Source organism: Podarcis melisellensis (genome assembly GCF_964234715.1).
Source record: "Podarcis melisellensis genome assembly, chromosome: 16".
NCBI classification, from domain to species: Eukaryota; Metazoa; Chordata; class Lepidosauria; order Squamata; family Lacertidae; genus Podarcis; species Podarcis melisellensis.
In genome coordinates, this window is record NC_138533.1 from 30,536,983 (window position 1) to 30,560,998 (window position 24,016).

The window sequence follows — 24,016 nt, forward strand, 5'->3', positions numbered from 1 at the left end:
AATTATACTTTGGAATGCTAATTTTGCTAGCAAAAAGCTTGTTTTGCCTTGTTGCATTTCACAGCCACCCAGCAGACTTAGCAGCAAATTTCCAGTCCTGCTGGAAAAGTCAAGTTTCTGACATTATATCTCAAAGCTCTCAGGATCTGCCCTCCCATCGCAGCCCATCCCAGCCTTCCATTCACAATGGAGAATCAGCAGCAGCAACACACACCACACACTTCAGGCTGATGATTAGCAGCAAATGGGGAATCCAATTAATTACAGCAAGACTTAATCAGAACACAGGAAGCAGCAAGGACTTCTGTGAATTAAAAAAAAAAGGTTTTTTATGTAATATCAAAGGAACAGAGCATCACAGGAGGAACAGAGAATGGAATCAAGTGCAGGAATTCAATACCTCTTTTCTGAAGGCTCTTCTCCTTATAGCTGAATCCTCCTGCTTGATATTAAGCCAAGGGAATTCCTAGCTTGATGAAAACTGTCAAGGAAAAGAAAGACACCTTCAATAACACAACAACGCAAAGGGAATGAATATGTTTACAAAAGTTCCACAATAGAAGATCCTAAGCTTTTAGCATAACTTTCACAGAAAAACAAAACCACAACGCTGCGTGGGAGAGATAGAACAAAGGATTTCTTTCATTGTGCCTATCCTGGATGCTGGGGAGATTTCTCACAGGTTAAGAACCAATGTGGTCCAGGGTAGGGAGCGTCAGGCTCAGAGGCCAAATGTTGCCCTCCAGGTCTATTTGACCCTTTGGACTCTCGGGGGTCACACCTTCCACCAGCCCTGCTTGGTACGTTCCTTGACTATTTATGCCTGCCTAGAACGTGTCCTTCTGATAATGTTCCTTGCTTACCCAGGAGAGGAGTGTGTGAGCATGTAAACAAACTAGCCATTCCCCCCCCCCTCTCTCTCTCTCTATATATATATATGTATCGTATTTTTTGCTCTATAAGACTCACTTTTTCCCTCCTAAAAAGCAAGGGGAAATGTGTGTGCGTCTTATGGAGCGAATGCAGGCTGCGCAGCTATCCCAGGAGACAGAACAGCAAGAGGGATCACTGCTTTCGCTGCACAGCGATCCCTCTCGCTGTTCTGGCTTCTGGGATTCAGAATATTTTTTTTCTTGTTTTCCTCCTCCAGAAACCAGGTGCGTCTTATGGTCTGGTGCGTCTTACAGTGCGAAAAATACGGTATATACTAGCCAATGCCAAAATAGACTTCTAAGTTATTTACAAGCATAAAAATCAGTTACACAGGCATTAAAAAATACAGTCGTACCTTGGTTCTGGAACGCCTTATGAGTTGAATGTTTTGGCTCCTGAACGCCACAAACCCGGAAGTGAGTGTTCCAGTTTGTGAATGTTCTTTGGAACCCAAATGTCTGGCTCAGATTCTGCAGCTTCCGATTGGCTGCAGGAGCTTTCTGCAACCAATCGGAAGCCATGCCTTGTTTTCCGAATGTTTTGGAAGTCAAACAGACTTCCGGAACAGATTCCGTTCGACTTCTGAGGTATGGCTGTAAACATCTGTCATTTAAAATATGCAATGAAATATGCAATGAAATGGTATTATTGATTTGTTTAATTTTGGTTATTTAAACGAAAATTAATAAAAAGAATTTAAAAAAAATGCAATGAAACATGTAAATTAGAACAACACAGCAATTAAAACAGTATGCTCAGTTCAAGAGATCAAGGGAATGCCAATACAAGCAGGTGTGCTTTCAAAAGCTGGCAGAATGCCAATACAGATGTGCATTCTCTTGTATTTCGGCAGGGAGAGCTTTCCATAACAATAGTGACACCAATGAAAAAGCCCACCTCCGCATCACTGCAAACCGATAATCGCCAGGCCTCGGCAAGGCTGATTCCGGTGGAAATCCAGGAAAATAAAACTAACATAAAACACTTGCAAATCCATCTCAAGTTAGAACACCTTACTCAGTCAATCCACCTTGCCATGTCTGCATCATTGGCTCGGGTTGCAGAGTCTGGGGCGGTTTCTTAATGAAGAAGCCCAGGCCACGAGCCGCCCTTGGGCAATGCCTAATAGAGCCGTAATGAGTGCTTTGTCAGTCAGCACTGAGTGTAACTTTCCCCCTGAACTACTCTAGTTTCCCAGCACATCATCGGAGGGGAGCAGACAAACGAAGTGAAAAAGAGCCTTCTCAGAATTTAAGGGAAAGGTATAATTGACACATATTGCCAATGAAAAGGCTAAACGATCTTGATGCCCTGGCTGAGGAACATGTCCAGCAATCAAACTGTCTCTTCTACTAGGAACCTCTCTGAAATGTCTCCGCATAATTTCCTTCTACAGCAAAGAATGGAGTTCTCTGATGTTGGAACAAGTTTTGAGGGAAATCTCATTAGCCTTCAGATTCACTTAATGTTCCTTTTGATTCTGTTCATCTTTCTGGTCCTTCTACCCATCGCAACAGCCTACGTGTATTCTCAAAATCACTATATAAACACCAACGTTTAATACACTAGTCAGCCTCTGAATCATGGGGGGGGGGCATTCTTCCTTTCCTCTCCCCTATCTTCTCCCTTCTATACGCATAACCTTTGCTTTTTATAACTGCAGTCTTCGTGATTTCACCAATATCAAAAGGTTTATCGAAAAGGTCCCTAGAAAGGGAATTGGAGGTGGTAATGATGTCATTGCAGCAAAAGGTGGGAAATCAAAATGGCACAGTGGGGACATAGGTTTCCAGGAAGGAGTTGATCATAGTGAGAGTTTGCCAAGCATGCCTTCCTCTTAGCACGTTTCATCCTGAGTTCAAGAATCTTCAAAGCCCATGACACCTTTGGTAAAGGCTGTTCTCCAACTGGAGCTCTCGCAGGCCACTGTTTCCCAGTTGTCAGTGTTTATACTACATTTTTAAAGATTTGCCTTGAGAGAGTCTTTAAACCTCTTTTGTTGACCACCAGCATTTCCATTTTTCAGTTCGGAAGGAAGTGTGGATCCAGAATGGCCTCCACAGTCACTTACGGACCCACTGTTAAAACTGTGTTTATGGAAGATGATCTTACTATGTGGGGCTACCTTTGAAGGTGACCCGGAAACTACAACTAATCCAGAATGCAGCAGCTAGACTGGTGACTGGGAGCAGCCACCGAGACCACGTAACACCGGTCTTGAAAGACCTACATTGGCTCCCAGTACGTTTCCGAGCACAATTCAAAATGTTGGTGCTGATCTTTAAAGCCCTAAACGGCCTCAGTCCAGTATATCTGAAGGAGCGTCTCCACCCCCATCGTTCTACCCGGAGACTGAGGTCCAGCACCGCGGGCCTTCTGGTGGTTCCCTCACTGTGAGAAGTGAGGTTACAGGGAACCAGGCAGAGGGTTTTCTCGGTAGTGGCGCCCGCCCTGTGGAACGCCCTCCCATCAGACGTCAAAGAAATAAACAACTATCTGACTTTTAGAAGACATCTGAAGGCAGCCCTGTTTGGGGAAGTTTTTAATGGTTGATACATTACTGTATTTTACTATTGTGTTGGAAGCTGCCCAGAGTGGCTGGGGAGGCCCAGCCAGATGGACAGGCTATAAATAATAAATTATTATTATTATTATTATTATTATTATTATTATTATTATTATTATTATTTGGCTATGAGTGATCGCCAAAGAAAGAAGATCGAAATGGCAGAAGAAAAGATAAAGGGATGCTAAAGTCTTTGGAAACCGAGCCATATTAGAGATGATGGAGGGAGTTGGGTTTGTTTAGCCTTGAGAAGAGAAGGCTGAGAATGGCCCATCTACTTCAGCACCCTCTGTTTTCACAGTTGCCAACCAGATGCCTGTGGTAAGCATGCAAGCAGAACCTGAGCACAAGAAGCACTTTCCCCTTCTGCGGTTTCCAACAACTGGTATTCAGACGCATCACTGCCTCCTACTGTGGAAGCAGAGCATGGCCACCATCGCTAGTAGACACTGATAGTCTTCTCTCTTAACATTAGGGGTCAGTGACATCCCTTATAGCAAGGAATTGGAAAAATGAAACGCTCTCAGAGATTACAGATTGGCAGATACTCATGTTAGAATATCTACAATTAGCAAAACTGACGGGATCAGTTAGAGGAATATCGAAACAAAAAACAACTAGAGAATGGATCATATTGAAGAATTATGTAAAACGTGATTGTACAAATAACTTAACTCCATGTTAGCAGAAATTGAGTGATATTTGTAAAGAAAAAGATCAAAGGAATGTATACAAAGCAGAAAGAAATGATAATATATAATGGAAACCTGTGTAAAAAAGAATGTTATAGCAAACAGTATACTGAGAAGGGTGGGAAGGATTGTACTTTTACTATGTAAATAACTTGGTCTTTTTTATTTCTTCGTTACTTCTTTATTTTATTTTATTTCTTTATAAATTTTCTATTTTATATAATTTTCTTTTTTCTAACTGTTAAGAGGTAGTACATAATGTTTGCATAGACATGCAATTTTTTAATCAATAAAGAATATTAAAATGGGGAAAAATTAAAAAAGAAGAAGTCGGTGACATCCAATGAAGCTGTATGTTGGAGGATTTAGGACAGACCCCCCAAAAAAGTATATTTCCAACAGTGTTTAAAGGTGTAAGAGTTAAATTATAAAATTCACCACCCTGCAAGGTGTGCTGATGCTCACCAAATTGAATGGCTTTAAGATAGGATTAGACAGATTCACAAAGGAGAAGGTTAGCCAAACTGGGTGGGGTAGGCAATGCTGCTGAGGACAAAATTCAAGATGGCCCTAAAGGGATTGGAGAACTGGGCAAAAACTAACAAAAAGAATTTCAATAGGGTCAAAGGTAAGGTTCTACACTTAGACAGGAAGAACCAGATGCACAAATATAAGCTGGGGGACACCTGGCTTGTCAGTAGTACATGTGAGAAGGATCTAGGGGTCTTAGTAGACCACGAGCTGAACATGAGTCAATAGTGTGATGCAGCATCAAAATCTAGTGCTGTAATAGGCTGCACTAACAGAAGTCTAGTCTCCCAATCAAAGGAAGTCATAGAATTGCTCTATTCTGCCTTCCTCAGGCCACACCAAGAGTAGTGTGTCCAGGTCTGGGTGTCACAGTTTAAGCAGGATATTGGCAAGCTGGAATGTGTACAGAGGAGGGCAACCAAGCTGAACAAGGATCTGGAAACCAAACCTTATGAGGAATGGTTGAGGGAAGTGTGTATGTTTAGCCTGGAAAAGAGGAGACTAAGAGAAGATAGGCCAGCCATCTTCAAATATCTAAAGGGCTGTCACGTGAAAGATAGAGCAAGTTTGTTTTCTGCTCCTCCAAAACCTATAGATTCAAGAAAGGAGATTCAGACTAAACATCAGGAAGAACGTCTACTGTTTGGCAGTGGAACAAACTCGAATGAGAAGTGACGGACTCTCCTTCCTTGGAGGTTTTTAAGCAGAAGTTGGGTGGCCATCTGTCATGTATGATTTGGTTGAGATTCCCACATTGCATGAAGCTGATTATACTGTGCCCTTTTTTCCCATTCCTGGCTACTGTCCATTTTGATGACCTGAACCAGAGCAAAATAGAAAAGGGGAGGTGTAGGGATATCGCGGAGTGGGGTCCGGAGGGAGCACACTTCCCCACCAGCAGGCAGCCACAATCTGCCTGCACGTGTGACCCTGGGGTGCAGGGAAAACTCCCCCTCAGACAAGTCATGGCTGTCTAGAACATCGTCCCCTATGTCTGACCTTTTGCGGTCTCAGAGTCAGCGGTGTCCTGTTTGTAAGTTTTTCCCTGAGACCTTTGTCTCCATTCGTAATACATTGTGCAAGGGGAAAATGACGCTGTGGAACAGGTGCCAAAATAACTTGGTACCACCCCACGATTTCGGGACAGAAGATGTGTAAAGGTGACAGCCCAAAAATGTATTTGCCTGGCTTGCATATTTGTCTCAATAAAAAGAGGCTCCACAGGAATGGTGGTAGCTCGTTCACTATAGCCCACCTGTGCACAGCTCACATGATGATCAACACCTGTCTTGGGCCTTCACTTCAGGGAGGATATGCTGTGTGCCTAACATGTAATAAAACCCAAACTGTTGTTGTTTAGTCATTTAGTGGTGTCCGACTCTTCATGACCCCATGGACCAGAGCACGCCAGGCACTCCTGTCTTCCACGACCTCCTGCAGTTTGGTCAAACTCATGTTTCTATCTTTAAGAACACTGTCCAACCATCTTGTCCTCTGTTGTCCCCTTCTCCTTGTGCCCTCCATCTTTCCCAACATCAGGGTCTTTTCCAGGGAGTCTTCTCTTCTCATGAGGTGGCCAAAGTATTGGAGCCTCAGCTTCAGGATCTGACCTTCCAGTGAGCACTCAGGGCTGATTTCCTTAAGAATGGAGAGGTTGGATCTTCTTGCAGTCCATGGGACTCTCAAGAGTCTCCTCCAGACCATAATTCAAAAGCATCAATTCTTTGGCAATCAGCCTTCTTTATGGTTCAGCTCTCACTTCCATACATCACTACTGGGAAAACCATGGCTTCAACTATATGGACCTTTGTTGGCAAGGTGATGTCTTCATTGTAAAACATAGCTCTCTTTCCAATGATATACTTTTATCATGGGTTTTAATCAAATATCTTACAGCTCTCAGATGAAAAAGGTGAATGTGAAAAAGGATTGGGGGGAAAAAGTGTAATGGCTTTTCTAATTGCTTGTTCTCTGTCACTTGTAACTAATTACCCTAATCATACTCCTGTATAGTTTCTGGGGCTCTTTCTTTTGTAACACTCAGGCAACTGAAGCATACCTTCAAGCATTAAGAGAAATGAAAATGAGAGGCACAATTAAGCCATCCTTGGTGACAACCATCTCTAGCAACGAATGTGAAGAAATATTTTCTGGCAATAAAATTTTGCTGGATCAAAATCACTCAAACAGCCAAAATTCATGAGAAAAGAAGGCCCCCATCTTGTGCAGAACATGACATATGTCAGGTAGACCATAGCTAACAAGAACATAAGAAAAGCCTGCTAGATCAGGCCAGTTGTCTAGACTGCCTCGCCAGAGTGGTGCATGCTCTGGTTATCTCCTGCTTCGACTGCTGCAATGCGCTCTACGTGGGGCTACCTTTGAAGGTGACCCGGAAACTACAACTAATCCAGAATGCAGCAGCTAGTCTGGTGACTGGGGGCAGCCACGAGACCATATAACTCTGGTCCTGAAAGACCTACATTGGCTCTCAGTACGTTTCTGGGCACAATTCAAAGTGGTGGTGCTGACCTTTAAAGCCCTAAATGGCCTCAGTCCAGTATATCTGAAGGAGCGTCTCCACCCCAATCGTTCTGCCCGGACACTGAGGTCCAGCGCCAAGGGCCTTCTGGTGGTTCCCTCGCTGCAAGAAGCCAAGTTACAGGGAACCAGGCAGAGGGCCTTCTCAGTAGTGGCGCCCTCCCTGTGGAATGCCCTCCCACCAGATGTCAAAGAGAACAACAACTACCAGACTTTTAGAAGACATCTGAAGGCAGCCCTGTTTAGGGAAGCTTTTAATGTTTGATGCATTACTGTATTTTAATATTTTGTTGGAAGCTGCCCAGAGTGGCTGGGGAAGCTCAGCCAGATGGGCTGGGTATAAATAATAAATTATTGTTGTTGTTATTATTGTTGTTGTTGTTGTTATCCATAGTGGCTAACCAGATGCATTTGTCTCTGCTTGTGATAGCTACAAAGACCCAATACTCTGCTCAAATTCTTCATCGTTCAAAAGAGAGGATTTGGCCACAGTTATCCATAACTTTGGGGAAATCTAGGGTTGACTCCTATGCTGTGTTGTACAAGCTACTGCTTTTGAAGACTGTTTCAACACTACACCTAGTTCAAAATACAGCCACCCGGTGGTTGCCTGGGGGTCGATTGATGGAAACATATCTTGTTGGGATGGGAATAACTCCCCTGGCTTCCAGCCTATTTCCAAGCACAAGTCAAAGTGCTGGTGCCCTAGACAAACCGCAAGCCGTAGCAATGGTTTGTTTTTGGTTTATTGCTCATGGTTTGCCTGCGGGAGACAAACCATGAGCTCAGGTTCAGACGTAATGATAAGCCAAATTGTGGTTTAGCTCTGGGTAGAACAGCAGCAGGAGGGCTGGAGGAGGACGAAAGTCACCATCAGTTTTGTTGCGAGTGCCAGCAGGCTTGGATATTCATGGCTAACCATAGTTTGACATTGCATACATAGTTTGTTCATTACATATGAACAGAAGAAGAAGAAGAAGAGTTTGGATTTGATATCCTTTATCACTACTCGAAAGAGTCTCAAAGCGGCTAACATTCTCCCATTCTACGCCAGTGTGGTGTAGTGGTTAAGAGCGGTAGTCTCGTAATCTGGGGGACCTGGTTCGTGTCTCCGCTCCTCTACATGCAGCTGCTGGGTGACCTTGGGCCAGTCACACTTCTCTGAAGTCTCTCAGCCCCACTCACCTCACAGAGTGTTTGTTGTGGGGGACGAAGGGAAAGAAGAATGTTAGCCGCTTTGAGACTCCTTTGGGTAGTGATAAAGTGGGATATCAAATCCAAGCTCCTCCTCTTCTTCTCCTTTACTTTCCTCCCCCACAACAAACACCCTGTGAGGTGAGTGGGGCTGAGAGACTTCAAAGAAGTGTGACTGGCCCAAGGTCACCCAGCAGCTGCATGTGGAGGAGCGGAGACACGAACCCGGTTCCCCAGATTACGAGTCCACCGCTCTCAACCACTACACCACACTGGCTCTCAACAGGGATGATATGAGTTGCAGTTGGCAACATCTGGAGGGCCAAAGGTTCACCACCCTTGCTGGTTTCCTGCTCATAGGGATATGGGAAATGCCCAGTTTTCCTTTCTTTATGTATGTCCATCCAAAGGAGTTACCTTGATCTGTTTCTGCACTTATGGAGAACAGACTATAATAGTTTAACTAGCATATTTCACTACCATGCAAAAACTACCTGGATGTGGGTCATAGCATGCTTCACTCCTGCAGAGTTCTGAATCAAGCCCAACCGGCTAATTATCTCCTCCCTCACACATAAACACAAATCAGGAGTATCCCCTTAGAAGAGGCAATGAATGAAATTAAAAATAAAATACTTTTCTTCGGAGGAAGAAGTTGACGAGAGGGTCACCTGCCCATCTGACTCCCACATCTAGACATCTCTCAACACTCATTAAATGCCTCCATCAAAGGCTGCAATAAATATCAGAAGCCTATAGAAAACTGGAATACTGTATGTAGTTTTCCATTATTTTCTTTTCCTCTGCCAGGTAATAGCTACAATATGCAATCATTCCCTTTGCAACTTTTCCCTGTTTACAGAAACTCAGAAAACTGCAATTCATAAAAGACATCAGTGAAATTAAACATATGATTTCATTAGAGAGATAGTGAGAGAGCTGTGTAATTGTTGGCTATATTGTTATATATTAAAAACCTAACAGGAAGATTTTTAAATGGAAAAATTGCAATGTATGAAATTACTGGTATACATAATGTCCTTGAGAAGACATGGAAACAATTTCTTTGCTATTGGTACTGTGATTTCCCAGATCAGTATGATCCTAAATACTTTTTATCTTTTAAATAGAGCTTTTAGTGTTTGTCATAAGTAAAATTTTTCTTCTTTGTAATGCACTACGAATGCAAAAAGAAAAGAAAAAGTCTATTTGCTTTGGGCCTACTTCGTAAGAAGCCGGAGCCACACACACAGAGAATTAGATTAGCTATCCCCTAAAAACACTTTATTGATCCAGAAAACGCGCGCACGCAGGACAATACATTGCATAGAAACATATTCTAAAGACTATCCGGACAATGGAATGCAGCCAAGAACTAAATGAGTGTTATAATGGATACAGAATAAGTGGCACTTGCATTCTTCATAGATCAGTTATTCACACCCACTGAAAAATACTAGTGAAGATTCCACATCTATATTTCCTGCCTCGAAACTGTGCTTACTTTAAGAGAGGATTGGACAAATCTGCAGAAGATAAGCTAATCAGTGGTTACTAGCCACATAAATTACCTCTCTCCTATAGTATATTTTCCTAAGGCTGTCGTCACGCTGCAGTTTGTACAGCCACCTGCCAACACATGGCGCTGTGAACTGCAGTGAAATGACAGCCTTGTGAAAGTTTCTAGACCATGGGTAGGCAAACTAAGGCCCGGAGGCCGGATCCAGCCCAATCACCTTCTCAATCCGGCCCGCAGACAGTCCGGAAATCAGTGTGTTTTTACATGAGTAGAATGTGTCCTTTTATTTAAAATGCATCTCTGGGTTATTTGTGGGGCATAGGAATTCATTCATTTTTATTTTTAATTTCAAAATATAGTCCACCACCACCCCACAAGGTCTGAGGGACAGTGGACCGGCCCCCTGCTGAAATAGTTTGCTGACCCCTGTTCTAGACCATCGCAGCAGCAGAGGTGGGAGGCAGTGGGTGGCTTCCCTGGTCTCTCATGGGATGAAGAACTCAGAATCAAGTTATGGCTTCTGCCACAAGCTTTAATGCTCAAGTCGGTATGGTACATGTGAATGGCCAAGCAAGCTAAGATGTTGAGTCAATGAGTGACACCTCCCCTACACCTTGCTCTCGAGGAGGGGCAGGCACAATGTTTAGACTACAAGATAATCACCTGAAACAAGGGCCAGTGGCATAGCTTTCCTTTTCTGATATGCCCATCAGAAGAAGTCACCTTGCCCATCTGTGCCATGAGGGGCTCTGAACATGTCTACATGGCAGGCGACACGCAACAAGCACGCGAGCTGCTTCCTTGAATGTGCAAAAGTGAAAAACGGCAAAAGTTGCAAGAAGATTCCAACAATTGACTAAAATAGGTTTGCCCTTTTAAAATCTGCTCGTCTAGCAATTATTTTGCTCTGCTCACAGCCTGTGATTATTGAACATGTTAGAACGTCTTTGCACATCTTCGGGAGCTAGAACAAAATGAAACTAGAGCCATCCCCACCCCCTATCCTTCATTATAGCCACACTTCAACTGTTGACCAGAGCAAAGTCGGTCATCCTTAATCCTGAAGCCAAACTTCATTGATTTCTCTAACAGCCCCTCCCCAGGATACAGATCCAGGATTACACACACACGCACACACACACACACACACACACACATTTTTATTAATTTTTTAATGTATCAATTCCAACAGTCACACAACACAACTTCTCATCTTATACAATATTTTAGACTTCCGTCAACACCTCTGATGATTTTCCATTCTCTATCTTAATTTCTATATTACATTTAGTTATCCTTAACTAATAATTCTCCTCATAGTCTTTCTTGCAGTATTTCAAATAATTCACCTTACAAAACCTCTTGCAACCCTACTAGCGTAATCTGTTCATCACAAATGCTTTTCAAATAGTTCATAAATTTACTCCAGTCTTCTGAGAATCTCTGGTCCCACAGGTTTCGAATCCTTCCTGTTAATTTATCTAACTCTGCATAGTCCATCAATTTCATCCTCCATTCTTCTTTCGTCGGTAATTCTTCTTGCTTCCATTTTTATGGCAATAATATTCCAGCTGCTGTTATTGTATATAAGACCAACTTACAATCCTGTCTATTTATGTCATCTCCTACAATGCCAGGTAAAAATGCTTCTGGTTTCTTAATAAATGTATATTTCAACATCTTTTTGATCTCATTATATATCATTTCCCAGAAGTTTTTCACTGGATCCAGATCCAGGATTTACCACCTCTCCCTCTGCCAAAACTGAGACATCTCAGAGACCTGATGAAGGCTGTCTGAACCTGCTGAAACCCTTCCCAAGATCTCTGCTGTCTAGCTCTTCAGGACCTTTCCCCCCTTCTTCCCGATCCGACTATCCCTTCCAGGACAGCTGAACAGGGCTCATGAACAACAGCTCAGGGGAGTTGTAGAGGAACAGCCAGGGCAGAGCAGCTCCTTAGCCTCCATTCTGCTCTGCTGCCGCCACCAGTGTCCATCTCGCCTACAAAACCGTTTCAAACTCAGAAGTGGAGGATGAGAAGCAGTGGGCAGCAAAGGAGCTGGATGGTTGCTGAGAAGATGCCCCAACCTCTCATGGCTGCTCCTCTATGGCTTACTGGAGCCAGCTGCCTGAGTGTATCTCCTTCATCATCAGCAGCAGCAGCAACAGCAACAGCAGGAGCACTTTTAATTTGTATACCACCTTTCTATCTTGCAATACTCAAGGTGGTGTACAAGCTGAAGAAACAAAGAATGTACACCTTATAACAATCTCATGCAATACAAAAATGTGATAATAAAACAGCTTTAAAATAAGCAATCTACATTGTTCAGGGTATCGGGTGGTTGCTCGAGAGCAATCAGGCAAGATGCCTCACTAGTCTGTTCTAAAGCTTTCTTATTGGTGCTAAAACAAACCTTTACAATGCAGAGCGCCTCTATTCCATGTCTTGCTCATTCACTGGCAGAATCTGAGAGTGGGCGGTCCTTAAATCTTCCCCAGCAGAGTAGTTTCTTGACCCCCAGCCTGCGCCTCTCCTCTCTGCGCAAAAGCCTACTGCGCAAGGAAGGCCTGGGTAAAGGGGGACCTCTCTCCTCCCCGCTTTGTTCCGGCAAGGTGTCCTAGCACCGCCTCGCATCCTCTGAGCCCTTCATCTCCTCCCCACTAGAGGTGTGGCTATTCTCCTCCGCTGAGGAAGTGCTGCTTCCCACGATCTTTGGGGGATCTCTGTAATCCATCCGCCTTTTCCCCTCTCGCCCCTGAGCCGATGGCAGTTCCCTGACATACATCAAAGAAAGTAACATTCAACAACCATTACAATAGTATAGAATAATAATATCCGCATATAAAAGTTAAACAGAAACCCACTCTTAACAATTACAATAAATAATTTCAAAACTCCGATCTGGGGGAACGCTCTGTCACAAGAGACATGGGCCCTGTGGGACTTGACATCTTTCCGCAGGGCCTGCAAGACAGAGCTGTTCCACCAGGCCTGTGGCCAAGGCACAGTCTGACCCCCTCCTCTGGCAATCCTCACAGAACTCTAGCCCAATGGTTGCCATTAATTTGATTTGAACTGATTTTATAATGAATTAATTTTAGAATGTGGCATTATTTTACTGTTGTTAGCTGCTCTGAGCCCAGCTTCGGCTGGGGCGGGCAGGATATAAATTTTAAAAATATTATTATTATTATTAAACTACAATCAATGAAACAATGGCAAGCCACAGTGCATAAAATAATACAATACAAATTGAGAAGCAGAGACTGGAGGGTGGGGCAAGGCAGGTGGAAGAAGGCCTTGCCTGGTGGAGTCTCTCCCCTCACAGTTCTTCCTCCAGGGAAGATGTCAAGGGTTGAAAGCAGATACACTGTGAATTTGCCTCCCGCAGCAATGCCAATGGAGGTTGTTCAGAAATCGCCAGCCGCTTCTGCCCCCATTGGATCAATTCCCAGAGCATGGCCACCCCACTGACTTCCATCCATCAGACGCCAGTGGTTTGCTGTGTGCTTAAGGAATGAATTATTGCTCAGGATTCCAGACTGGTTCGTAATGAATCGCTTCAAAACGTTAAGCACCATTTTCTAAATTGAACCCCTTCCATAAATGTATGCTTGTAACTGATAATGTACATTTAGCACCCTATGGTGACTGGGGAGGGGGAAGACTGCTGCAAATTAAAAATGATTTTGCTTTTTAAAAAAACGAATAACGATTAGATGCAGTAGATGCAAAAAGTCTAGAAAAATTACCAGAAAGCCAGTGACTCATTCGCTGACTAAAGGAGCTTGCTAGTTTCCTTCGGAAGCAAATGCTAAGGATTTTTGTTATCTATAGATTTGTATTATTCCTATTATTATGAAGTGGGATATAAATCTTGTTCCATTTTATAGATTTGAACTACAGTCGTACCTTGATTCTTGAACAGAAGGTGTTCTGGGAGTCCGTTCGACTCTCAGAATCATTCGAAAACCAAGGCATGGATTCCAATTGGCTTCGGGAGTGTCCTGCAGCCAATCGGAGGCTGCACCAGACGTTCAGCTTCCGAAAATCATTCGACTCACTTCCGGGTTTCGATTGTCCAGGAGCCAATTTGTTTGGGAGCCAAGGCGTTTGAGATCCAAGGTATGACTGTAGTAGTTTCCATATAAGTAGAACATAGGAACAGTGAAAGCTACCTGATGGTTTCAGATGGTTGCATCCAGGTAACTCCATATGGATGGGCAATGGCTCTCCAGGAAAGTTTCAGGAAAGGATCTCTCCCTGCCTTACTTGAAGATGGTGGGCATTGAACCCGGTGCCCTCTGGAGCCACTGAGCTACCGCTCTTTCCCAGTAATGGTGCTTTTGGCTCTACAAGCAAATGATGCACTCTCAGGTGTCAGGGAGGGGACATCCCTAGCCTTAAAAAAATAAATAAGAGCATAAGAAGAGCCAATGGTCCATATGGAGGAGAGGACTATCACAGGCTACTAGGGACCCTGTTAGGATATTTCTGTTCCACCTTAAAAGGGAGCAGGCTATGTGAGTCACAGAGTCTGCGTATTTCCTGTTCACAGGATGTTTATGTTTGCTATTGCTTTCGTTTCTCTGTGTGCCTGAACACGCAAGCAGGCAGTCGTGTTTTTTCTTTGTTCTGACCAACGCTGAATAAACTTGTAAATATGCTCTCCTGCTGTGCATCTTTCGCTGTGTGAATTCTGCTGATAGAGCGTGCATCAGCCCAGGAATGTGGGAAGCTATTTTCTGGAGCTCATGTTGCTAATTGCTGATACTGTATCTACGGGAGATCGATGGACGTCCGGAGACGACGTGGAGTCATGATGGACTTTATCTCCCTGGCAGTATCCCAACAGACCCAACCCTTTTGCCCACCCACCCCAGTATTGAAAATATCAGGGCCAAGCACAGTTTCAGTGGCTGACTTGTTCTCATCGTCTTCCTACCGCGGAGGGAAAGGAGGGGGAAAGCAGCGCCCTGGATGGTTGTGGTGGCAGGAGAAGGAAGAGGAGAAGGAACAGCCGCTAGCCATTGAAGCTGCACTGCCGCCATGGTAGGGGAGGGGAGAGTGGTCTTGCGTTCGAATCCTGTTTGCGGGTTTCCTGCAGGCATTTGAGTACAAAACGCTGGACTAGATGGGCCATTGGCCTGATCCAGCAGCCTCTGATATTCTCAAGAGGTTCTCCAGTATTAATTCACATAAAAGAGAATAAATAAAGACAATGGCTAGCACACTGCTTATACTTTATATAGAGATATATTAAAAGGCCACACTTTTGAACCTTACTTCAAGCTATGGCACACAGCAGATGTGAAGCACATGTTTTGAGTTTATTTCAACAGAAAGTAATCATTTCAATTAATTCGGGATATCAAAGATACTGTCAGAGGTTTTTGTTGGTTATTTAAGTAGAATCTATGAAAAGCTAGGGCAGATACTAGCTCAGACTTAAAAGGTTTCTTATGAGGAGTGAAGGAAAAGCTGGTGTTAACAAGAGAGAAATCATTCAGTTTCCCACATAAGTTCGTGATTCATACTTTAAAAATCCCCACGAAAATTCATCAGCATTTTAGTGCAAATTTCTCCTAAGACACGCAATTGTATGAAATTTTGCCTAATAGAAACATTTTGCAAAGTCAACATTTTTCAGTAACAGTCAGTCAGTTTTATTGAATATAGCCAAAGGCTGCCGCAATGTACACAGAATCATTCAAAAATTAAAAGAAAATATAGTGGATTAATACAAAAAACTTAAAACATTTATGTTATCATAAAGACTTTACCTACTCTAAACAGAGCTATTTGATACAATACATTTATGTGTGTTAGTTTTACTAATATTTGTACTTTTTTGTGCAAACTACCCTAGCATATGCATTTTTGGTTCACGTTACTTGGCTGGGAAAAAAATGTCATTGCAAAATTCAGAGAAGTGCAAATTTTGAAGAATGGCTGTGTTTCGGAGTTGCTTTTCGAAAAGTGTAAATTAAGTAAGTTCACCTTTAAATGTAAACTAAATAGAATCTCTCAATTCCAACTGTGCTGCCATCACAATGGAAACTCAGCATCAAGCCGCAGCACATCCAAAATTTGTTTTCCAATGAACTCTGCAAATTAACAGCTGTACACAGCCAGGAGATTTGCAAAACCCACTGAGCCCCCATGAATTATACATCGCTGACTGCTTAAAGCTAATGTACCATAATTCTTCTGCAAAGGTGCTGTGGAAAAGCTGAGATCATTACCTTTTGTACGGTTTCCCGATTACAAATAAAAGACACGTAGAAACTGGGGGTGGAAGGGAAACAAGCACTATGCCCATGGAACATTAACGACTTGCTAATAGGCAGGTAGAAATAATTATGTGCAAACCTAAAATTCCTATCTGCCAACAGAAGAGCCTCTCCTTGGAATTTATTTTGCCATGAAACCAATACGAAATCCCATCATTTAATTTTTAAAAAACCTAATACGTGCGAGGGTTCATTGGACCCAATTAAATTAAAATGCAACACGCAATCACCTTTTATGCAAATTTTTAAAGGGGTTTATTACATTATATGCTAATATTGAGTTTCATATCCTTTAGATGATGAATTACCCAATTGTGCTGCCCAGTCCATTAAACAGACTCCAAGCCAAGAGTTTAATTCTTCCTTTCTTTGCAGAGCAATCAGAGAGAAGGGAGATCTCGTTTTCAGGATCCCTCACCCTAACACCCACCCTGCTCCTTATATCATCGCAACATTAAACATCAGACAGAGCTTATGAATTAAGTTTAAGAGACTCTAGTTTTTTCCAGGAATAGCACAATCGGCTCCCTAGAAGGCCATCAGACGGTGGCAGCTTCTTTTTCCTCTTTGCCAAAATGGCAGTTGTTCCTCTAGTCCAGGGGTCAGCAACCTTTTTCAGCCGTGGGTCAGTCCACCGTCCCTCAGACCATGTGGTGTGCTGGAGTATAGTTGAGGGCGGTGAACGAATTCCTATGCCCCACAAATAACCCAGAGATGCATTTTAAATGAAAGGACACATTCTACTCATGTAAAAACATGCTGCTTCCCAGACTGTCCATGGGGGCCGGATTAGGAAGGCGATTGGGCTGGATCTGCCCATAGGTTGCCTCCTACTGCTCTAGTCCATGGGTTGGCAAATTAAGGCCCGGGGGCCAGATCCCGCCCAATTGCCTTCTAAATCCGGCCCACAGACAGTCCGGGAATCAGCGTGTTTTTACATAAATAGAATGTGTGCTTTTGTATAAAATGCATCTCTGGGTTATTTGTGGGGCATAGGAACTCATTCATTTTTTTCCCCTTCAAAATATAGTCCGATCCCCCACAAGGTTTGAGGGACAGTGGACTGGCCCCCTGCCAAAAAAGTTTGTTGACCCCTGCAGGCTAGTCCAGTATTTCTCAGTGATGGCTTGTGCCCGTTGCGATTGGTGGGGCAGAAGGAAGGGAGCCCAACAGTAGGTGGCGCTGGAGCCAATGACAGACAGAACCAACTTATTCTACTTTCCCCCTCAACCTCCCCCCTAAAAGGGCAACACTAAGACCAGCTTCCCCTGGCATTTTTAATCACTGCTTGGTGTCTTGGAGCTAAAATGATTTCAACCCAGTATTAGATAGCAAATTGCCTATGCCAGTTCAGGCACTGTGTTCCTGAACCGCAGTGTTGTCTACTCTGACTGGCAGCGATTCATCCCAGGGAGTCTTTGACCATCAGTGCCAGGGACCTTCTGCTCACAAAGCATATGTCAGAGATGGGGAATATGCAGCCCCCCAGATATTGCTAGACTACGACATCCATCATCCCTGATCATTGGCCATGTTGTATGTGTAGTCTTCTTTAAGAAATAATTATTTATTAATAATAATAATAATAATAATAATAATAATAATAATAATAATAATACCCCACCCATCTGGCTGGGTTTCCCCAGCCACTCTGGGCAGCTTCCAACAAAATATTAAAAATACATTAAAATATCAGTCATTACAAACTTCCCTAAACAGGGCTGCCTTCAGATGTCTTCTAAATGTCAGATAGTTGCTTATTTCCTTGACATCTGGTGGGAGGGCGCTCCACAGGGTGGGTGCCACTACCCTACCAAGAAGGCCCTCTGCCTGGTTCCCTGTAACTTGGCTTCTCGCAGTGAGGGAACCACTAGAAAGCCCTCGGTGCTGGACCTCAGTGTCCGGGTTGAATGATGGGAGTGGAGATGCTCCTTCAGGTATACTGGGCCGAGGCCATTTAGGGCTTTAAAGGTCAGCACCAACACTTTGAATTATGCTCGGAAACATACTGGGAGCCAATGTAGGTCTTTCAAGACCGGTGTTATATGGTCTCGCGGCTGCCCCCAGTCACCAGTCTAGCTGCCGCATTCTGGATTAGTTGTAGTTTCTGAGTCACCTTCAAATGTAGCCCCACACAGAGCGCGTTGCAGTAGTCCAAGCGGGAGATAACTAGAGCATGCACCACTCTGGCGAGACAGTCTAGGGCAGGTAGGGTCTCAGCCTGCATACCAGGTGGAGCTGGTAGAAATAAAATGCAAAGGCACTCTTGCCCCCAACCCCACAACTGAAGATTCAAGCCCTCCCACTGCAACCCTGGAAGAGGCAAGGCAAGCCTGAAGACTTCAGGTCAACTTTGGAGGTCTTGCTTCCATGCCTTGGTGACCTCCAGATGTTTTAGACTACATCTCCCATGAAGCTGTGCATATTCTCTTTTTAACAGAAGCAGCGGTCAAGGCTGCAAGGGTGTTCCATGACCAGCCTTTTTATAAATGACTGTCATTCTGGACAACAAAACAATAGATCAATTCTTCACCCCAATAACATTCTCAAAAGGATATCACCTTTTTTTCTATTTTTGGTCAGGAAAGCTATTCAATCAATAGCATTAATTCATCGCTTCTAAGATCAAAAATGAAAGGTTTAGTTTTTCTTCTTCCTGCCTAGCAACTTTTTCTTCATGCTTTTAAACAGTCTTGCTTTTTAAAAAAAGTTTGATGTGATTTTATCAGCATTATTATTATGCTGAAATAATAGGGAGGTTGATTTGTATTTCTCTGTGTGAATTATGTTAATATGTGTACTATATAAAAAATAAAAAAGCAAAGATGCAGCTTTTAATCAGCTAAGCAATTACTGCAATCAATCTATTGGAACTATTGTATTTTTGTGTTTTGCTGGAAGCCACCCAGAGTGGCTGGGAAAACCCAGCCAAGATGGGCGGGGTATAAATAATTATTAATTATTATTATTAGAACATTTTAATTGACTAAGAGGTGCATCCAATTAACTTGAGCGGCATATTTATTCCTTTTTTAAAAATATGTATTTTTAATAGTAAGCACCAATAAAATTTCAGGTGGCAAGTGCGTACTATACTCAAACGCTATAGCAACCACTTGCTAGGGCTACCGGGGCTGCAACCCAGAATCTTCAACTCCATCCATAGCTGCCCCCAAGAGGTGGGAAAACCTCCCCAAGTAATGAAATAGTTCCCAGGTACAGGAGTGGCTTTCCCAACCCAGACTGCTCACTCATTGTCCTCCATGGGAAGGAGTGTAAAAGATTTCTTAGGAGCATAGGAAGCTGCTTAATACTGAACCAAACCACTGGCTCACCAAGCTCAGTAGTGTCCAAATCAGGGTTTCCCAAGCTTGGGTCTCCAGGTGTTTTTGGACTACAACTCCCATCATCACTAGCTAGCAGGACCAGTGGTCAGGGATGATGGGAATTGTAGTCCAAAAACAGCTGGAGGTTTTGGAAACCCTGGTCTAAATTAATTAGCATGGCCCTTGCTGAAGAATTGATGCTTTTGAATTATGGTACTGGAGGAGACTCTTGTGAGTCCCATGGACTGCAAGAAGAACAAACCTCTCCATTCTGAAGGAAATCAGCCCTGAGTGCTCACTGGAAGGACAGATCCTGAAGCTGAGGCTCCAATACTTTGGCCACCTCATGAGAAGAGAAGACTCCCTAGAAAAGACCCTGATGCTGGGAAAGATGGAGGGCACAAGGAGAAGGGGACGACAGAGGACGAGATGGTTGGACAGTGTTCTCGAAGCTACCAGCATGAGACTGACCAAACTGCGGGAGGCAGTGGAAGACAGGAGTGCCTGGCATGCTCCGGTCCATGGGGTCATGAAGAGTCGGACACGACGAAATGACTAAACAGCAACAACAACGACCTGGAGATACTACGGGTTGAACTCTGGATCTCCCTCATGCAAAATAGATGTTTGTTTGTTGCATTTATTTCCCATCTTTCCCCCAAGGATCTCAGGTTCTCCTCCTACCCGTTCGATCCTCAACCCCGTGAGCTAGGTTAGGCTGAGAATGAGTGGCTGGCCCAAGGTCAAGAACTGAACATCATGGCTGAGCAGGGATGTGAACCCTGGTCTCCCAGATCCTAGTCCAACGCTCTAACCACCCCACCCCACTGTTCTACTGCTGAGCTACGGCCCTTCTATCTGATTTGGACTGGAATTTCACTTTGGCAATGGTCGTCTTTTCTGGATTCTTCCAACTCTTGGTGTGTTCCTGGGACTGAACCCCTCTGCCCTGACCCGAGTCTGGTTCCCACTTGACAGCTGCCTATAGCTCATCCTCCCATACTAAGACCAGGCTGGCTCATGAAAGCTCAGTTGGAGTAAACTTGGAACAGCACAAGGTCTCACCCTAGCTCAGGGGTAACCAATACAGTGCCCTCTAGATGATGTTGGACCACATCCCTGAACACCGGCCATGCTGCCTGGGGCTGGTGGGAGTTGGAGGTCCAGTAACATCTTGAAGGCATCTGCCCAAGCTACACCACCTGCAGTGCTGATTTCCCTTACACTGCACAATAAGCTTGAGCAGCCTGCCTGCTAGCCTGTGCCAGGAAAATATCTTCTAGGAGGAGTCCTTGCTGCAATGCGTTTTCAGAAACCTTATTTGCTTTCGGTCTCAGGTAGCAGAAGGAGAATACAGAGAGACTTGAAACTTGGGTGCCTAGAGTAGCAATCCGTATCCTGGAAGGCTGGAAGTTGCCTCTTATAGCCGCCATTTCCCTTTCAACAGAGCACAGCAGGACCTCTCCAGAGGAACTGGTTGCTGATCCCATTATATACTGGTTCCCCCGCTCCTCCTCCCCAATGCTTTAGTGGTTTCAATGAATAAAATGGCAAAGGATCCAACACTTGCCCTATGCCACAGCCATGCAGTCTTCAAAGCAATCTGAATTGCTTTTGTTAGCAGTTTAAAAGGGGGGGGGGAGACCACAACAACTCCAAGAAGCAAACTAACGCCAACACTTTGTGAATTTACAAAGGAGCCCGCTATTCCCCCCCAAGAAACATTCTCGATTGTATTCCTTACAAACACAGAGATTAGCCACTATAAAAACACACACAAACAAGAACGGCAGCCATTTGGTTATAATTGCAATAACCAGAAGCACTCTGCAACCCAACGCTGTCAAACGATTCCGTGCTTAGCAGACGTTCTGCTCGAATTTTAATTACGCAGGACAATGGGACGCTGCCAGTAGCTAGTATCCACCGGCTGAGCAATTAAGCTGGCAGGATCTCGAACTCCAAAAAACAAAACAAGAGAGACAGAGGCCGGGGGAGGGGGTGGAGAGGAAGGGAACTACTAGTTATTGAGCTGAATGCATCGCTTCTTTCCTAACATATGTACACTGAAAAGCCCCCCTTTTCGTGGGTGGAAAGAATCGGTGTGCCCCCAAAGGACATCGAGAAAGCACAGAACAAGCCGGCCATTAAAAGCATTTCATCGAAAAGATATGTCTGCAGGAATATGCAGAATTAAGAGGAGCGATTTCTCTCCAACGGGTCTGGTGGAGCATCGGCTTAGAGCAGGACTTCTGGAGTCTCTTTAAATGGAAGCTCTGAGAAAGCACCCTGGATGCCAATACCCCATGGAATGGGCCTGATTGCTTATTATTTATTGCATTTACAGTGGTACCTCGGGTTAAGAACTTAATTCATTCTGGAGGTCCGTTCTTAACCTGAAGCACCACTTTAGCTAATGGGGGCCTGCTGCTGCTGCTGCTGCACCGTCGCGTGCGATTTCTGTTCTCATCCTGAAGTAAAGTTCTTAACCCAAGGTACTATTTCTGGGTTAGCGAAGTCTGTAACCTAAAGCGTCTGTAACCCAAGGTACCACTGTATACCCCACTTTTCTCTGCAAGGAGCTCACAGTGGCGTATATGGTTCTCCTCATCTGCATTTGGACCTGAGAGGGAGGGGAGGCTGAGAGGCTGTGACCGACCCAAGGTGACTCGGGGAGTTCTATGGCTGTGCAGGGATTTGAAGTCTGGTCTTCCAGGTCCTAATCCAACCCTCTGACCACTACACTGCCCACCTATAGCCTCTCTGCTGACCTTGGGGAAGACCCCCCCCCCAGGAAAAAGCTGCAGGCTCTCTGGAGAAATGGGTTTTCCAGGAGACCCAGTTAGAAATGAAGGTCTTTGTGCACAATCTAGAGAATTTCTTATTTCCTTTATTTCTAAAGAAATGTATACCACTATTCATCTCTCTCTCTCCCTCTTTCTCAGTTGTTCACCACAACCATACAGGAAATAGTAATAGTTACCATTTTAGTTGTTTTAACCTGTCGGTCAAAGACACTTGTCTTTTTTTTTTTAAGATAATATTTATTAGAGTTTCAAAAAAATTACAAAAATAAAGAAAAGAAAAAGAAAAGAAAAAAATATAAAATACAGAAAAAAATAAAAACAATTAAAAACAAGTCCATCTTTCCATGTCTTATCTTTCATTTGCTTATTTCCTTGACCTCCTCACACCTCCCTTTTTTGTATTCTAGTTCAATTAGTTGTTTCAGCAAATCCTTTCCATCTTTGTTTTTTTTCTTACTGATTTATCTTAATATATTGTAACTTTACATTCTGACCTGTTGACAATCCATTTTTACTTAATTCTTTATAACATACTACTAAAACCACATAACTTCATTTCAACATCCTTCTAACATTCCTGGTCAAAGACACTTGTCTTCCTGCTCTTATTCTGGTTTGTTTTCATAATTAATGTATCTTGCTTTTAGAATGTTGTATTTTAGCTATTTTAAAACTGCTGTTCTAGGGTTGTAATGATAACCTGAAACCATTTAAATCAGAGATAGCATCTGATATCATTCTTACCCAGCACAGTCAATGGCTAGGGATGATGAGAGGCATAGCACAACATTTACAAAGATACCAGTTCCTCATCCATGATCTACAGAAGAATATTCAGGATTAAAAATATGTCACAGACTAAAAGAAAATCCGTGTATATTCCAGGGCCGTGTTTGTGTGTTTCTTCTGCAGGCAGAGAAAATGGTTCTTTGACCCTCCAGCTGTTGCTGAACTATAACTCCCATGCTCCTTGGGAAGCACAGCCTGAGATGGTGCGAGATGCAGTTCCCAAATGGATGGTTTCTGAAAACAAGCCTTGGTGGGTGGAACTTGATTGCATCTCAATTGTCTTTCTTTCTTTTTTTACTCCAGTCCACCTGAGCTCGATATTAAAGGTAAAGGTAAAGGGACCCCTGACCATTAGGTCCAGTCGTGGCCAACTCTGGGGTTGCGGCGCTCATCTCGCTTTATTGGCCGAGGGAGTCGGCGTACAGCTTCCGGGTCATGTGGCCAGCATGACTAAGCCACTTCTGGCAAACCAGAGCAGCGTACGGAAACGCTGTTTACCTTCCTGCCAGAGCAGTACCTATTCATCTGCTTGCACTTTGACATGCTTTCGAACTGCTAGGTTGGCAGGAGCAGGGACCGAGCAACGGGAGCTCACTCCATCGTGGGGATTTGAACCGCCGACCTTCTGATCGGCAAGTCCTAGGCTCTGTGGTTTAACCCACAGCGCCACCCGCGTCCCTTGAGCTCGATATTAGAAGGAATGATTTTCTTCCTGACTTTTCAAATTCCTAGCAGAGATGTGAAGAGGCAAAAGGAAGGAGGCGGCGTGTGGCATGAAGATGCCTCTGAATTCATCGCGAAAAGAAAACGCTTCCCAGGG

General features: G+C 43.8%; 1 protein-coding gene across 11 annotated transcripts in view; it reads right to left on the bottom strand.

Moving 5' to 3' along the window:
• Positions 1 to 24,016, bottom strand: part of ARVCF (ARVCF delta catenin family member) — a 601,392-nt gene that overhangs the window by 356,833 nt on the left and 220,543 nt on the right. For 10 of the 11 annotated variants that reach the window (XM_081893277.1, XM_081893281.1, XM_081893283.1 and 7 more), the window contains exon 3: positions 401 to 481. The exons of the other annotated variant lie outside the window; for it this stretch is intronic. The gene's annotated coding sequence lies outside the window, so the exon portion shown is untranslated. The remainder of the gene's footprint in view (positions 1 to 400; positions 482 to 24,016) is intronic. 11 annotated transcript variants of the gene reach the window in all.